The sequence below is a fragment of the Protopterus annectens genome, chromosome 13.part0 (genome assembly GCF_019279795.1).
Source record: "Protopterus annectens isolate FY-2018-M chromosome 13.part0, PAN1.0, whole genome shotgun sequence".
NCBI lineage: Eukaryota > Metazoa > Chordata > Ceratodontiformes > Protopteridae > Protopterus > Protopterus annectens.
In genome coordinates, this window is record NC_056747.1 from 817,706,371 (window position 1) to 817,723,119 (window position 16,749).

General features: G+C 44.4%; 1 protein-coding gene across 3 annotated transcripts in view; it reads left to right on the top strand.

Annotated features, from left to right (window-relative positions):
* BRIP1 (BRCA1 interacting helicase 1) overlaps window positions 1-16,749 on the top strand; it is a 2,367,390-nt gene that overhangs the window by 202,154 nt on the left and 2,148,487 nt on the right. The gene's annotated exons all lie outside the window — the stretch shown is intronic.

Sequence of the window (16,749 nt, forward strand, 5' to 3'; positions counted from 1 at the left end):
GGCTTAAGCCTTTAATGTCTGTTCCCATACATTATTACTAAGATTTTTTAGAAGTGTAAGTTAATTAAATCTTTGAATAAAGTTTCTATGGTAATATCAGTTCTACTCGTTTATAAAGCTGTGTTGTAGTCTGTGGGTGTGGACAATTATAAGAAAGAAATGAATATTCTAGAGAAAACTGACAAAAAATAAAAAAAAAGTCAGTGCATTCTTGATTATAAAAATGCAATTATAAATTGATTATAAAAAAAGTACAACAGATGAAACATCATCTGCTACTGATTCAGACTTGGGCATTGTCTATGTGTATCTATAGAACAAATATTCCAGTGCAAAATTCAGTGAGAGGGCATCTTGTCTTTTACCAGTAAGAGAAGGAAGGGGATAAAAAATGCAGAAATGTTAACCCTTTACCATAAACAGATGTCACATAGCTGCTTCAACCAATGATGCAAATACACTAGTGCATAATATTTTTGATTACTGTTTGAAGGCTAAGATGCGTATGTTAAATAAATGTCTGAATGTTACACCATCATTTTTTGTCAGAATTTCTACAGTTGTCTGATTTAAAAGCCTTTTGCCGGAATTTAAGTATTAAGTGTTTTCAAAAACAGTAGTATACCGTGTTCTACCAAATATATATTTGTATATAGACCCTCTACTTTCACCCTCTCCCCACAGTACTGTGTCAGCATTAGGGAAAGCTGTTATGAGATACTTACATTTTCATGATACTGATACGTTTCTGTTTCATACTGACAGTGTGACGAATTTTGAAAGGGAAGGGTTTAGTGTCTCTACAAAAACAAGAACATAGACATAGTAATGCCACCATCTAGTAAAGGTGGAAGTGTATTTGTTTGAATGCATGATTATAAGGTCGAGGGTATGAGACAACTCAATGATGATTATTTTTACAGTCACATGGTGTTAGGCCCACCACCCATGTTTAAACATGAAATTGGTATATATTTTTAATTTGGCTTTGGAAGAAGAAATTACCAAAAAATGTAGTGAATTAATGGGGGATTGTCCAAGGCCACATTTCTTTTAAAGTCTTCTTAAGATGCACCAGAATGCACACACAGTGCATTGAAACCTGTAGCAGCAAGCAATGATTTCTTAACTGAACCTTCTGACTTCTTGGTCTTGAAACTTACACCTACTTTGTTAGGAATAAAACACCACTCAGTTCTTACAACTGATTTAAGAAATACAGTTAGAGCCCATCTGGTGTGTTTGTACCTTAGATGTCAACTCTCTCTCTTTCTCTCTCTGCGTGTGTGTGTGTGTGTGTGTGTGTGTGTGTGTGTGTGTATATGTATATATATATATATATATATATATATATATATGTATGTATATATATATATATATATATATATATATATATATGGATCTAGGACTATTGAACGAAAGTTCAGTAGTCCGAATCCACAATACCCGAACACACTTTAATGAAAGCGCTTTCATTAAAGTCCGTTCAAAAAAAAAAAAAAAAAAAAAAAAAAACACTAAATCTTCTTTTTTGCAGGGGGCAAGCCCCAGTGCACCCCCTCCACCCCCCTACTTTTATATTCTCATTCCGAGGTCACACTACAGTGGGGAAAAGGGAATTTTCTCTTAACCGCACCATAGTGCAACTGGCACAACTGATCTGTACGGATCCCATATAAATGTGTGTGTGTGTGTGTGTATGTATGTATGTATGTATATATATATATATATATATATATATATATATATATATATATATGAGAGAGAGAGACACACACACACACACACACACACACACACACACACACACACACACACCACTAATCGGATTTGGACTGGTATACAAGCTCTAGAATACTGGTTAGAAACGGTTCTGTATGTTTTTCTTATGCCTTCCAGAACACATCCTTGATTTAAAAAAAAAAAAGTCTTATTTTAACAAACAATGCTTTTTTTTACAGTTTAGTGGCACAGTAGTTGGGGGTGTCTTTTGCCTCCTAAAATATGTAGACATTTTTATGGCATATTTCGAGGATATGATGCATAATGCACCTCCAGATTTATTTTGGCAGCTGTGTACATATGGAGGAGGCTCTTTGAAGACTGCTGGCTTATTTGACTTCTGATCCAGATGAGCTTAATGATTTTGTTTAGCTGAATGAAAAAAAATGTGGCTTGAAATTTAGTGTTGAAATTGTGCAATTCCATTTTTAGTTTTTTGATAAAAAGAAACCATGACCACGTTATTGCAGCCACCTTGTATGAGAAAAACTTTCAAAAAATTCTCCTATTACCAGCCAGCAATTGTCATCCCTATACGTCTTTAATAGTGTTCTCCAATCAGTTTATTAGGGTCAGATAAATTTGTTCTGATACGAATGATTACTACAACTTTGCTCATTAACTGGCTGCCATGCTACATGGTCAGAGTATGTTGAAACTAATATCAGTATTCCTTTGGAGAATACTAATATTTTGATGCATACTGACTTACTGGGATACAAAAAAAATTAAGACTGATACGTTTATCCATTTACCTTTTGTCACTGCCTTTTATACTACTAACATAAAGGAATTTAGGAATATAATAGAAAATCACAGGGACATGTTGTTGTCTAACCATGACTTGACAGAGCTACTAGCTGAAAATGTATGTTTTCTTACAGGAGAAGAAAAAATATATAACACATTTTTTTGGGCAATATAAGCTGCGTAATATGAGAAGTAGGTATACAACCCATATCCTTAGGAACAGATCCATTGGACTTGTCATCCTTGTGGTAACTGTACCTTTTGTAAAGTGATAAATCAAAAACTATTAAAGCAATTAACACATTTAAGGAGTTTAACATCAGGCATTTAATTACTTCTAGTAGCCATGTTTATTTATTTGCTTTCCCTCTACCTTTTCATAGGGAAGACATCATGGAGGTTCAGATGTTGTGCATCTTAAAATCTAAGCAACATTAAGGGTGGTATTCATAGTCCAGGGGTTTCATGCTTACATAGTGTTTGTCTGCAAAGAGTGCTGCCACGCTTATGTGCATATACAGTAAGGACAGGGTTGTTGTGTCTTTCAGCTTTTCCCGGTTAGGGGTCGCCACAGCTGAACTCCGGTCTGCTAATGATTGGCAGTAGATTTTTCACGAACGCCGAGGTGCCAGCTCGACATTCAACCTTCAACGAAGGCATGCCCTTTACGCATGTCTTTCAAAAGCCCACCCAACCATGGGGAAGACTTGCAGACTCCACACAGAAGGCACTCCCCGCACTCCAGCCGAGAATCGAATGGGAGAACCTCTTGCTGTGAGGCAACAACACTACCGCTGCACCACCGCGGAATGAGACACAGTAAGGACAGGGTATTCTCTCTAAGTAAATGTGAAGGTGTTTTAAAAATCAAGCCCATTTACGTCCAAGACGTAAAGTTTCTGAAGTTAATCGTTAAGTATATGTGAAGGATTACATGAAAGCCTTAGATTTCATACGATTTTGTATATAGTCTGATATTGCCGATGAATGCTGCTATGTACAGTCACACTTGAAAGACTTAAGGCAAGCGGTGGACAACACAACTTTCATTAAAAAAAAAAATGTAAATATTTTATATATGTGTAACCTTATTTGGTCCTTAAAAGAATAGAAATGGGAAGATAGGCAAGACTGAAAAAAGCGAAGACATGACAAAGAAGAGAAAGCAGAATGAAAGCATCAGGAAGGTTGTGCTGGAGGAGGTGGGTGAGGAGGGGTGCTGTGTTTTTGGTGAGAGTTAACCCCTCCCACACACATTTTTTCAAATTTGTTTTTTATATAACCGTGTAGTTTGGGTGGAACGTAGATATGATGAAGTGTAGGAGAGGATAAAGGAAGGAAAGAGTTGAAGAGGAGTCCAGCCCAATAAATGTCACTGGTCCAAATGTTTCTACTGCCTGATAGTGTTGAAGTGGAAGACCCCCCCAGTGTTGAAGGGGCAGGGGCCTATGTTGGGGTAGTAGTCGGCACTGACTAGTGCAGTGAGTCTTTTACCTCCTCTTGTGGTAGATAGGCTACATAATGCCTTACTAGGCTGAAGGAGTGTGCTCTAGCATGTCCTCAAACAAGTCCCAAAGCCCATATTCACTGAGGCTTGCCAGGCTTCTACATGCCATGGTGCCTACCTGGATGACCAGTGGGTGAGCATTCCCTAACCTGTAATGTATGTGGCTGGGATGTTCCTAAGGATTCTGGACCTGTAGAAAAGTGAACAGAAATGGGAAAGAAAAAAAAAATGACAAACGAGTGCACGATTAAAATAAGAAAAAGAAACGAGGTGAGTCAAGGAAGAAATGCACGCAATAATTTCACACATATTACACTTTATTCCATTTTAAGTGAATATTTTATAAATTATTGAAATTTTATTTTTTATTAAATCTTTGTTGAACTAAAATAAAAGGGTCTTATGTCATAAAACCAAAAACGCAAACTCAGGAACGCTCACATGAGCGAATAATCAAAAACTCAAAATTGGTATTGTGGGGGGCTTTGCCCCCCACACCCCCCACTAAATATGTATTCCTACTCCGAGATCGCACTACAGCGAGGAAACGGCAAATATTCCAATCTTCACTGTACTGTGATCCCAAAATAACAATGTCGAGTTTCTGATTATTCGCTCGTGAGCTTTCGAGAGTTTGCATTTTCATCTTTCTGAAGTAGACCCAAATAAAATGTATGGGAAGTGTTTATGCATACATGGTTACAATCAATGTACTGCTATCAAATCTTGGTGATTTTTACATTTGCAGTCTGCTGATAGTAATGAAATATACTACTTTAATATAATAAATGGTAATACATTTGAAATGTATGCCTGATATAGATTTGGTTGCAATACTGTACTGAAAGTACTGTATTCCTTCTGGAATCCTGGTGTATAAATAGTTTTGCAGTTATACATAATAGTAACAAAAATCAGCTAGATGGAAAACATAATTTATTACTAGACATTTCTTTTTGAAAATGTTAAGGTTTTTATTCATTCTTATCTACGCCCTCAGTCAAGTTAGCCAGTCTCCTGTGCTGTTGACTGGTGGTGTACTGGATTTCCTCTTTGGCCACAAAAGAAAACAGAACAAAATCTAAGCGGTTCAGAAAGCCACGAAGAACCACTCTCCAGAGATGCCCGGAAATATGTAAATGCAACTTTTATTTTCACATAATGCATTTACATATTTTCGGGTGTCTCTGGAGTTTGGTTCTTCGTGGCCTTCTGAACTGCTTAGATTTTGTTCTGGTTTAAGTGTTGAAGGCTGCTTCCCTAATCTCTTGCCGGTTTTTGGTGCTCGCTCAGAGAAAACACATACAAAAGCATAGTTGTTTACACATCTCTCACTTTTTTTCCTTAGTATTTCTGACATGACTACTAGTACTACTCTGCAAGACATTGCAGTTACTGTTGTACTTGCTTTGTATATGTACTTATTTCTTTAAACATTATTTATTCATATTGAATGTATAAAACACAGAGATTAGGTTCATAGGTAGGTATTAGGCTATCTGCCCGAGGGCATTTTTAAGCCTAGCCAGAGTGTGTCGGCTTTCGCCGCCTCATTGATTAATTAACTGATCCTTTGTCAATGAAGTGATCCCAGGGGTGTATTTTCTGTTACCCATCCACTCATCAAGGTTTCTCTTGAAGAGTGTTAGTGAGGGTCTCTGTCTAATGTAGTTTGGAATTTTGTTCCAAAGCATGGGGAGTCTCTGTGATAGGAATCTATCCCTCCAGCATGTTCTATTTATTGTTGTGACGAGGTTTAGCTCACTAGAGCGCGTGGCTCACAGTGACTTGGATTTCTTTAGGTGGAGCATATCCATCAATTCTGAGTTGGACACGGCTTTGTAAGTCAGGCAGAGATCACCTCTGAGCAAGCGATATACCACTGAGTACAGCAGGGTTTTTTTTTCAGTCAGGCTCCATAGAACATATGTTTGAGGCCAGTAATTCTCTTGGTGAGGTACTTTTGGGGTCCTTTCAACTGTTGGAAGTGTCTTGTGAGGTACATCCCAAATGGGGCATTGTACTCTATGATGGGTCTGATGAGTGACAAGTAGAGGGGCACTATAACCTCTTTATTTCTAGATGCGTACCTTTTAGTAATTAGATGGGCCACATAGAAGGATTTCCTAACTACTTTGACAATATGATTGTCAAAGGAGAGATTACTGTCTACCTGGGTCCCCAGATCTCTTATTACCTCTTCTGTATTAAGTGGGCTGCCACCTATGTGGTAATTCGTGGGTGTTTTGTTTTTCCCAAAGAGGATGACTATGCATATTTTGGCATTTAGCTTGAGAGTATGACCTTGACACCAGGTGTCTGTCTCGGTAAGGCCCTTTTGGAGGATGTCCGTGTCAGCCGGTGAGTCAGATGTTATGTGATCCTATCTCGCCTACATTCTGACTGATGGGCTCGGAGCCGATCCCTCGGCTCCGACTCGGCACGCTTATGCTATAGAGCGAGGCCTCTAATTGGCTGAGCTATCTTTATCCCAGGATGCACCACCACTAATCCCCTAGATCTCGTTTGCCGCTTACAGAGCTTGGACGTGGTCTCAACATTGGCTGGGCTAAGTACTATATTTATAGTCTCTTTTCCTGTCAGTAGTTCACTCATTTCAACCCAAAAGCTGTTTTAACGGCTATTTTTTGTGTACGAGTGTGTTTCTTGTTCTTTCATTGAGTTTTGCTTAAATTTTCCTGTCAGAGAAGGTTCCGTTTAAGTTAGAGGGGCCTTCCCCTGTACTAGCTACTTTAGTGGTTGTGTGTGGGTCAGTACCCGTTTGAGTTAGAGGGTCTTGACCCTCCTTGTTTCCCTTTTCCTTTCTTACTGTAAAGTTCTTTAGTTAATTTTTTTCGGAGTTGGTGTTTTTGTATATACAAACGCTTAATCTACTGTTGTGGTATATTTTTTCTACAATATGTCTAAAGAACATAAACCCCTCTGGGTTTAAGAAGTGCACGAGGTGTGGGTTCAAAATGTCCATAACGGACGACCACTCCTCGTGCGTCTATTGCCTTGGCGCCAAACATCTACAGGAATCGTGCAGTGTATGCCATGCGTTTTCCTCCAGAGTCCTCCAGGAGAGGAAGAACAAATTAATCCTCAAAGGATTAATTAAGCCTTCCTTTGAGGAGGCTTTGTCTTCCTCTCCTTCTCCTTCTAAAAAGAGGAAAGCGCCGGCTCCGACCAGTCAGTCGGATCCGACGGCTAAGAAGACTAAGCAGACTTCTCCATCGGCTCCACGGACTTCGGAGCCGAGGTCGGAACGGTCTGCCTCGATGCCTCCAGCCTCGACCCTCTGGTTTCGGAGCCGAGGTCTGGGGCATCGAGGCGGGTCACCCTCATCGGCTCCACTGATATTGGAGCCGATAAGGGTCATCGGCTCAGAAACTTCCCCCTCGGAGCCGAAGTCCTTATCGGCACCGAGGGAAATTTCTTTGAAGGTTTCCTTGGAGCCGATAATTGTTGAGTCCTTCGAGCCGGTCCCCGAGTCCTTCGGAGCCGATGGAGAAATCGGTTCGGGCCCGATCGGTATCCTCGAGATCTTCCAGGATGTCTGATTCGGACATCGACAGGGTGCTCCTTCGACTCTTCCAGTCTCCGGTGTTCCAAAAGATGGTTTCGGCTCCAGCCCATTTGGCTTCGGAGCCGATGGTCCACTCCCTTACCGTACTTCCTCCTCCAACAGCCCGGCACCGTTGGAGCAGGTGTTGGTGGAACCAGTGGAGGTGTTAGGGTCAGGCCCGACCCTTGCTCCGGCTCCTGGGTCGGAGTTCAGTGCACGGACTTCTTCCTTCTGCCCTGGGGGGGAGGCTTCGGGATTGATACCTTCGGTCCCAAGTCTCCCTCTTGGTGCGTCGGCGGCGGGAGTACCATCCACTGTCGTGGCCACGGAGGGGGGACCTTCCCAGGATTCTGGTGGTCCTGCCTTCAGGGCTATGAGGAGTGCTCTAGCCAAATCTTCACTGGCTACCTCCACAGTTTCCCCAGCTCCTTCCCTACATTTGGAGACTGGGTCGTTGGCAGTTCCCCTGTCCGCAGACAGCGGAGCCGCAGGGCCCCAGGTTACCGGCGCTGGGGTTTCTCCCCCTCCTGGAGGTCCTTCTGAAGCCTCTTCGGAAGAACCTCCCAGGAAGAAAACGTGCAAGAGGAAGCACGTTGACTCCCCTGACGAGTCTTTGACATCTGACACCGATCTCGATGATGCAGAGGGGTCCCCCAAGTCGTCCTCGGATGATGTCTCCTTTGCAGACATCCTGGAAGCCCTAAAACAACGAGGCGGCTGGCAGTCCAAATCTCCCTCTGCTGATGAGTTGGTGTTCCTGAAGGCCTTCGGGGCTCAGCCCTCTGCCTCCTGGGTGTCTCCGCCCTTCGACGAGCTCTTGGATTTGATCTGTCGAAGGGCGTGGGAACACCCGGACTCTGTGGAACCTGTGCCCGCTCGTCCAAACAAATTTCTTTCGGCGCCCCCAGATAGAGAGTTCCTTACAAAAGGTGTGGCTGTGGATGCTATGGTGGCGGCATCTGCTACACAGCAGGATGTAGCAGAGGCTTCTACGTCCGTCCATCCTCCTAATAAGGAGTCTAGGAGCATGGATCGGTACGGCAAGCGCACCCTAAGTTCAGCGGCCTTTACCCTGAGGTCTTTGAACTACCTGGCGACTTACGAGATTCCAGAGGGATCTGATTAAGGAGCTATCCGATACCCTCTTAGGTAACCTGCCTGAGGAGCTGGCCCAGACGGTTGGATCTCAGCTGGCTACAATGTCATCCATTCGAACTTCGTCCATGAGGCTCATTTCGTATGCGGCCGAAGGAGCGAGTAGAGCGGCGGGTGCAGGCATTGCTCTACGGAGACAAGCCTGGCTCCGCCTGTGTCATTTCGCGGAGGCCTTCAAGTCTTCATTCGCCGCCCCTTTGATGGGTCCTCCCTGTTTGGGCCCAAGGTAAAGACACACTTACCGCTGTGAACAGGAGGGTAAGACTCTGACTACCGTGGGGCACGATTTTCCACTCCCTTTCGGCCTTATCCCAAGGCTAAAGAGGAGGGAAAATGTGGTTCGGAGATCGCAGAAGTCTTACCCCTCTCAGCAGGAAGGTTCCCCTCCAGAGGCAGAGGAGGGAAATTCATCAGGAAGACGCCGTCCCAGAGGTGGCAGAGGCCCCGCAACACTGGAGACCCTTGAGTCCTTTCGTGGCTCTTACGCTTTTCATAGTCCCTGGGGGAATGCCCGACTGTGCTGCTCCGAGCCAGTCGGGGTCGTTTTGAAGCACCTAAAGGCCTGGGAAGGGATCACTCAGGACCGATGGGTGCTTCAATTATCGCCGGAGGTTACTCCATCCCATTCTGTTGTCCCCCTCAGTCCAAAAGAATCCCGGACCCGCCACCCAGTCAGCGGGATACCGCAGCCATAGAAATTTCAAAACTGCTGCAAAAGGATCCAACCAACCGGTCCACGCAGACCAGATCGGATTAGGGACTTACTCAAGATTCTTTTGGTGCCAAAAGACCGGGGACTTGAGGCCCATTTTGGACCTAAGCAACCTAAACCGTTCAGTCAAGAAGTCCAAGTTCCGAATGGTCACTTTACAAGCCATTCTCCCATTGTTGGAGAAAGGTGTTTGGATGTGCTCCATAGACCTCAAGGACGCGTATTACCATATCAAAATACATCAAACATCCAGGAGACACTTGCGCTTCAGCCTAGGAGGCAGTCATTTTCAGTTCCGTGCGCTGCCCTTTGGTCTCACCACAGCCCCCAGGGTGTTCACCAAATGCTTGGCAGTAGTGACTGCTCACTTGAGGAGTCTAGGATTCCAGGTGTTTCCGTACCTAGACAACTGGCTTCTAACTGCCACCTCCAAGCATCTACTTCTACGGAGCCTGCAAGCCACAACATCACTGGGCAATTCCCTCGGAATCACCTTCAATTGGCTAAAGTCTGTGTTACGGCCATCTCAAAGAATAAGATTCATAGGGGCAGAGATAGATTCAAACCAGATGCGGGTCTATCTACCTGCAGACAGAATTCAGATCATACAAAATCAGGTTCGAGCCTTACTCCCCAGGTCCAAAGCCCCAGCCAGAATGGTCATGCAGCTATTGGGATCGATGTCTGCCACAGTTCTGCTAGTTCCCTTGGCAAGGTTACACATGAGAATCCTCCAGTGGCTTCTTTCAACTCAGTGGTCCTTTCGGGAACTCCCTCTCAATCATCTAATATGGATCACAGAATCTTGCAGACGGGACCTTCGCTGGTGGCTAGTGTCCTCCAATTTGGATCAGGGACGACCCTTTGTTCTTCCTCCTCCGGTGGCCACTTTGACCACGGACGCCTCCCAGACGGGGTGGGGGGGGGGCATTCCCTGGGCAGGTCAGTCCAGGGCAAATGGCATCCGGAAGAGACCTCTCTCCACATCAACATCCTAGAAATGAGGGCAGTACTCCTGTCCCTTCAAGCCCTTCACTATTACCTCCCTCAGGGCGTAATTGCTGTTCACTCAGACAACATGTCAGTTGTCTGGTACCTCAACAAACAGGGAGGGACCAGATCCTACCCTCTCTGCAGAGAAGCGATGAGGGTCTGGGAATGGGCAGTCTCGACCAAACGCTTCCTAGTGGCTACTCACATACCGGGCAAATGTAATGTCATAGCCGACAGGTTGAGCAGAACCATCCTCTCTCCTCACGAATGGTCTCTGAACATGACTATTACAAGACAGATTTTCAGTGAAGGGGGAGTTCCGTGCTGCGACCTCTTCGCGACTCCTCTGAATGCGAAGTGCAAAGATTTTTTCTCCCTAACCCCGGCTCCGGGGAAGAGCCCTATGGACGCGTTAGTCCATCCTTGGCCCACCGGCCTGCTTTATGCCTTCCCTCCAGTTCCTCTCCTACCCAGGGTAATTCAGAAGGCATCTCTCTTAGGGAGCAAGATGATCTTAATTGCTCCTTACTGGCCTCGTCAAGTCTGGTTTCCCTATCTTGAAACATGCTCTGGAAGGTCCATGGTTCCTGGACCAGGTCCCAGACCTACTGATTCATCAGTCGGGACTACTACACCAGTCCCTACACACATTAAAATTGACGGCCTGGCTCCTCCTCTTCCGACCATAGTCAGGAGACATGCACTAGACCCAGATGTAGTGCACATATTGTCTTCAGCCCACAAGTCTGCTACGAAGAAACTGTATTCTAGCAAATGGAAAAGGTTTGCTATCTGGGCTCAACTCCGGGGTCTGGACCCCATTTCTACTCCGGTGGCAGAAGTACTCAAGTTCCTGACCTCTCTTTTCAACCAAGGCTCTTCTGTTTCTACCATCAAAGTACAATTGGCAGCGATTTCTAATTTTCATGAATCCATAGACCCACCCTTAATGAGCAACAGGTTGTGTAAGACCTTCTTGAAAGGTGCTGCTCTATTAAGACCTCCGGTTTCTCATCCTGCACCTCCATGGGATCTCAATATAGTATTACGTGCCTTGACTTCTTCCCCCTTTGAACCGGCAGCTACCTGTGATCTAAAGTTTCTATCATGGAAGACAGCTTTTCTAGTGGCAATTACTTCAGCCAGAAGAGTTTCAGAACTTCAAGCTTTGTCAGTGAAACCCCCGTACTTGGTTTTTCATACAGACAGGGTTTCCCTCAGACCAAATCCTTCTTTTGTTCCTAAAGTCTGTTCGACTTTATGCTTGCAACAGTCATTGGAGCTCCCAGTTTTTTTCCCAAAATACTCCAATAAAGCGGAATTTATTTTCCACACACTAGATGTCCACAGGCAGTTACGTTTTATTTGGATAGGACCAAACAATCAAGGAAGACAGATCAGTTGTTTGTGTCCTTTGCAGAAAACAAATTGGGCAACGCGGTCACAAAGGTCACTATTGCCAAATGGATCAGGGACTGTATTACTCAAGCTTATATTTATTCTAACAAAGAGCTTTCCACCTCTGTCAAGGCTCATTCTACAAGGGCTATGGCTACTTGGTAGCATTTCATTCTAAGCTTGCTATTGGTGACATTTGTGCTGCGGCTACATGGTCTTCCCCGCACACCTTCATTTCTCACTACAAATTAGATGTGGCATCTAGAGGACGAGCTTCATTTGGCTCCACAGTGCTCAGGAGTGTTTTCCAATGAGCCACCCGGGATTTAGGTGCTAGGGACGCTGTCCCATCAGTCAGAATGTAGGCGAGATAGGATCACATAACATCTTTTAGTTATGTACTCACCATAACGTCAGATGTTTGGGATCCATCTGCTACATTCTAATAACCCACCCTCCTTCCCCCTTCCTTGGAGATCAGAGGATATCAGAAGGTCCGAATCCTGTTGTTTCATCTTGAAACATCTAACAATGTTATATAATCATGCTGTGCATGTGTGCATGAATGCGGACAAACAAGATCTGGGGGATTAGTGGTGGTGCATCCTGGGATAAAGATAGCTCAGCCAATTAGAGGCCTCGCTCTATAGCATAAGCGTGCCGAGTCGGAGCCGAGGGATCGGCTCCGAGCCCATCAGTCAGAATGTAGGCGAGATGGATCCCAAACATCTGAAGTTATGGTGAGTACATAACTAAAAGTTATGGCTCCCAGTTTGCAGTCATCGGCGAGCTTGGTTAGCCATAGTTCTCCTGTTTTTGCCTGTACTTCTGAGAAGTATATGCCGAACAGTAGGGGTCCCAGGACCGACCCTTGCGGGACACCACTTGTGACTGGTTTAGAGTCGGACTTGGAGCCCACTATTCTTACTGTGTAAGTTCTGTCTGTAAGCCAGTTGGCAACCCATCTCGTGACGTAGGGGTTTATGTTCAGGCTGGTGAGTTTTTCTGTAATACCTGAGTGGGGATTGGTGTCGAAAGCCTTGGTGAGGTCAAGGTAGGCTGTGTGAACCACCTTTCCCTCGTCTATGGCCTTGATGACTGTCTCGAAGAAGTCAACCAGGTTCAGTAGGCATGATCTGCCCTTAACAAAGCCGAACTGGGTCGGGTTAAGTGTTTGGAGGTTCCCAATGTCTTTGTTTATGAGTTCTATGATGATGCGCTCCATAGCCTTGCAGACCAGGCCAGTCAGGCTTATGGGGCGATAGTTACCAGGATCAGTTGTGGCCCCTCCTTTGTGGAGTGGAATAAATATTGCTGTGCGCCATTCTATGGGCGCGTAGCCTGTGGAGAGGCTGAGGTTGAACAGCGTGTTTAGGTGGGGGGTTATTTTTTTCTGTAGTTCGTGCAGGACGCAGCCTGGGACACCATCTGGACCCATTGACGCTGTGTTTTTGGTTTTTGAAAGGGCTGTTTTCACCTGTGTGTCTGTGATTTCCGGGACACTACACTTTTACAGTATTGTTGTGGGCCCTTTTGGGGGTGAGAGGGGTGTGAAGTTTGCACTGAATCTATCTGCCAGGATGTTGGCGATATCAGTAGGTTCAGTATATTTTGTGCTATTTTGCACTAGTTCAGTGCATATCTGCGAGTTGCCACTTAGATTCTTAACATAGCTAAAGAAGGCTTTGTGGTTATCTTTTGAATCCTTGGCTATTTTACTTTCGAAGTTAGCCTTGGATGATTTTATGAGGGACCTTAGTTTCTTACTGATACTGATCAGGGATGTCTTTCTTCTTGGGATTTACTTTTTTTCTGAACTTGTTTCCTCTTCCTATTGTATAGCCTGTTTATGGCAGGGGTCCACCAAACTGGTTTCCTTCTCTTAAAGGAGTGAGTTTTGGTTTTGCTAGGGATGGCACGTTCCATGCATTCTTGTAGATGCTCATAGAGTGCATTTGTAAATTTTTCTACATCTTGGGCAGCGTTATCCTTTAGTGTGGGGGGCTGTGAAACTTACTGCCTCTGTCTTAAGTAAGGTGTAGTTTGCTTTAGAAAACTATTTTACTGTGGTTTCCTTAGTTGTAGGTGCTGGTGGGGTGTGGGCATCCAGACAGTGATTAGTTTATGATCTGGTCTAACCAGTGACGGGTTGACCTCCAGTGTGGAACACCTGTCACCCATGTTGGTGATGACGAGGTCCAATATGTTTTCACCTCTAGTAGGGGAGTTTACCAGCTGATCCGAGGCGTTTGAGTTGATGAATTCCAGGAAGTGCTGGGCCTGGGGTTTGTACTAGAGTAGTTTTCCCAGTTAACGGTAGGGTAATTGAAATCGCCCAATATCAGGGTGTTCGGTAGGACCTTCATGTTTTCCATTGTCTCCAAAAAGGTGGAGTGGTTGTCCTGGGTCATGGAGGGTGATCTGTTGCAGGCCACAATTTGCATTGCAGATTTCCCCCCATGTTAGTTGCACATGGATGATCTCAGAGGTATCATGCTGCGCCACTAACCTGGAGGTGCAGGTATCCTTGATGAATATGGATACACCCCCTCCTTTTGCGTTTCGGTCTGTGTTCTGTGGCCGAAACGTGTGGTATGAGTTGTAGCCCGGTAGTGCTGGGGTGCTCTCTGGAGCCTTGAACCAGGTTTCATTTACTGCACAGATGTCTACTTTCTCCATATTGAGGAGTGCTTTGAGCGCGTGCAGTTTAAGATTTAAACTCCTGGCGTTGAGTAATATAACCCTCAGTTTTTTGTTGATTGTGCTGTTTACGGAGGTGTGTTTGATTTATGAGCCTTGCCTAAAAAAGGCACTATGGGGGCAGCAAGAGCCTTGGCCAGTATTTGAAAGCCTAGGGGTGACAGGTACAAGCCGTCTCTTGCGAAGCAACGTGACTTGTCGAGCATGTCGTCCCAGGCTGACAGACACTGGATCCCCTTTGAATGACACTAGAAGCTTAGCCAGTTGTTGAAATTGATAATTTTTTTCTTTATATTGAAATATCATTCTTGGTGAGGGCAGGATGCTATTCAGGATCAGGGTCATACCAGCCAGGACTCCATGATCAGAGAGCTCTTCCATGTCTCTTTACATGTAGTCCAGGGAGGTATGTCTCCGGTCATTCACACCAACATGAACAATGACAGAGTCTTATTTGTACTTGTGCTGGGGTGACCCGAGTGCTTATGTTATGTGGCAGATTCTGGTTCCCAACAGACAGCTAACAGTAGCCTTCTGCTTGTCCAACCTAGTGAGTGGGATGTCAGTGTGCCTGACTATAGAGTCACCTATTACTAGTGTGTTAGGTATGTTATTTCGCCTTAGGGGCTGTGATTGTGTGGCACACTGATTTTGTGTTTTATGTGTTGTCTGGTTTGTGACGGGAGGTGCAGGTTGTTTGGGTGTCTGCTTTGGAGGCCTCTGATGCTTTTGCGGGTTTTTATTTAGAGCCTCTGAGTATGATTTTGTGTATTTATGTGTATTTTTTGCCAGTGCTGTTTTAATAGGTCTGTGTATGGCTGGAGGTGTGGTGCAAGTGTTAACCTTCCCCTCTTGACTGTCTGTTCCAGTGGGTGGAGACAGCTTAGCCTCCAGTTTGGCTATATAATTGCATCTCTCACATATGTTAGTGTTTTGTGGTAGGAGGAGAGAGTTGTCTGTGTACATGAGGCAGTTGTAACATTGCCTCAGGATACCCAGATTCACCAGCTGGACTGGAGAGTACACCTGAAATTGCCCTTTAGTCATACCTGAATAGTAGGGTGAGCTGCTTAGTCGCTCGGTTGATGAGGGGTGAATAAAGAGCCTTGCCCTGCTGGGCAATCAAAGTGTCAGGGTGTATTAGTGCTTGCTATTAGGTCTGAGTAAGTGCTGGGCTGTAGGATGCTTTTTGAGTGCTTAGGTTGAGAGTTAGACTAGTTTCAAGGGAAAAACTGAAGAGGAGACTTAGTGGAGCCGGGAATAATTTAACCCTAGCTAACCGGCACTGCCCGGCATTCAAACCCGTGCAAATGCGGTTTTTATAGCAGGGAAATGAAACAGATAGAAATTAACCCAAAATGGCCAATAAACTACTAACTTCTGGGCTGGAACCACTCCACCAGGGAAAGATAAGGCTGCCCAATGCTCCCCTCTCTCACAGGTGAACAGAGAAACTTCCTTCTATCCAAGTAAGGTATGGGCAACTCAGAAACTTGTAACACAGCCCTGAATTCAGCACTAGCCTGAAAACTGGACTGTACTAGCTTAGAAAGGTGGGAAACAAATAATTTTTTTTTGTTTTGTTTTTTTAGAAAAGGTAAGGCAAAAACAGTAAAAAATACACTTAAAACAGCTTTAAACGACTACAAATGATCATAAAACGCTATCACACTTTAGTGTGTAGCCTACAACAGTCAAACAAATTATTTAATCAAAAAACAACTTTTTAAACGTGCAGGCAGTCAAATAAGTACAATATGTGAAAAAAACAAGCTTTTAAATCACAATAAATGCTGGAAAATCAGCGTTTAGGCAGAAAACAGTTAAGTACAGCAAGAAAATACAGAAAACTCATAATTAATCACTCCAAAGTCTCTCTTCTAAGCTAGAAGGCTTGTATCAGTTTAAGGCTTTCCTAGTGCTTCTCAGTAGGTTAGTTACAGGAACGATGGGAAACGAGCACAGATGTGGTCTTTTAAACCAGAAAGTTGATAGAGATGGACAAACTTCCCAAATGGTCAATTAACTACAATATCTGGGCCAAGAACCACTCCTCTTGAGGTAGACAGGCTACCTAGTGCTTACCACTCCCACTGATAAGCTAGAAGGCTTCCCTCCAACACAGAAAGGCTTGGGTGGCTCAGAAGCTTACCAACAATCCTGGATACGGCAACTCTGTAAGCG